Below are 1,773 nucleotides of genomic sequence, written 5' to 3' on the forward strand. Positions count from 1 at the left end.
GGCTTTCATGCCTAAGGCGGGACTAGAACTCATCGTCTCCTGGCGATTGGCCCAAAGTCACCCAGCCAGCTTTCTTGCCCAGCTGGCTTCCATGCCTAAGGCGGGACTAGAACTCATCATCTCCTGGCGATTGGCCCAAAGGAACCCAGTTGGCTTTGATGCCTGAGGCGGGACTAGAACTCACCGTCTCCTGGTGATTGGCCCAAACTTTGGGCCAGTCACTCTCATGTTACTTCAACCTACCTTGCAGGGTTATGGCAGGAAAAAAAGAGGCAAGAGATTTGTTCCTTGAATTATGTATTAAACGGTGGGATAAAGCTAGAATAATTTTCAAAATGTCTAAATGTTCACCCTTTCAAGATTGGGCACAGAACAGTAGCAGCATAATAACCATTAATGGCTGAACTGGCTTTTTGGAGGTGTTTTGAGAGCCTTTTTCCAGAGAGCTTTTGGGGGGGCTGCTGTCTCTTCTGCCTTCGATCAGAGGCAGCTCCCAAGGCAGTCCTCGGCTTACGACCACACTCAAGCCCAAAGTTTGCTAAGTGAGGCAGTTGTGGAGCCGCCCAGAGTCTCCCTGTGCTAACACGGGCAGCCAATCATTTTTTAAAATAAATGAGTTTTGCCCCATTTTATAACCTGGCTCTCCCAGTTTGTTCATTGACTCACGGCGGTTGTTACGCTAGCACCACGGTCGTAAAGCGAACCTGGCTTCCCCAAATCTGACTTTGCCTTTCGTGAAGGTTGCAAAATGGGATGAAAATTGGATGATGTTGCCTAGCCAGATAATGAAGGTCACGTGATCAAAATCCGGACGCTTAGCTAGTGACTCACATTTACGACGGTTGCCGTGTCCGGGGAGAATCGCGTGATTGCAGCCTTCTGACAAGTTATTGACTTAACACCTGCAGTGATTCGCTGAACAACGGTGGCAAGAAAGATCATCAAATGGGGCAGAGCTCACTTCACAACTGTTTCACTTGGCGACAAACACGTGGGGCTCAATTGTGGTCGTAAAGTGAGGACTCCCTGTAGGGCAGTGTTTCTCAACCTTGGCCATTTTAAGGCACGTGGACTTCAACTCCCAGAATTCCACAGCCAGCGATGCTGGCTGTGGAATTCTGGGAGTTGAAGTCCACATGCCTTAAAATGGTCAAGGTTGAGAAACACTGCTGTAGGGGGTGAGCGAAAAGGCCGAGGAAAGTCCTGGAGCCCAGACCAGACCTGATTCCCCCTCTGGAGCAGAGACGTCTCCGCTGCTTGTAAAAAAAGCCTGGAGAGGTCCAGATGTGGTCAAGTTCACCTCTGGCGAACAGCTGCAATGGCAGAGACGGGCCCGGATGGGACGGGCAGCGCCAGGCTGGCAAAGGGTTCCTCCCAGCTGCAGAGGAGAGGGAGGGAAGCGGCTCCTTTGTGGTCACGGGAAGCGCAGCCTGCTGGCTATCCCATCGGCCGGTGGGAGAGATTTCCCCCTCCCCTAAGGGAGGTTGGGAGGAGGAGGAAGAGGGGACGGAGGACCAGAAAGAGAACTGGAGGTGTCTTTCTCTGGGGTGCTCCAAGGACGTTTCATGACCCAGTAGGGAACCTCATCCGTCCTGGAAGGGAGGGGTTTTGCCCTCTGTTTATATACTAGTGCTGGTGGGACTGGAGGGAGTCCCCTCTCCTCCTCCTCCTCCTCCTCCTCCTCCTCCTCCTCCTCCTCCTCCTCCTCCTCTTCCTTCGCCCTCCGTTCTAGCACTGATGATGTTCCCCAGTTGGGTCATGAAACATCTGCAA

This window comes from Protobothrops mucrosquamatus, unplaced genomic scaffold, assembly GCF_001527695.2.
Source record: "Protobothrops mucrosquamatus isolate PMUCROS unplaced genomic scaffold, P.Mucros_1.0 scaffold3288, whole genome shotgun sequence".
In the NCBI taxonomy this organism is placed as follows: Eukaryota; Metazoa; Chordata; class Lepidosauria; order Squamata; family Viperidae; genus Protobothrops; species Protobothrops mucrosquamatus.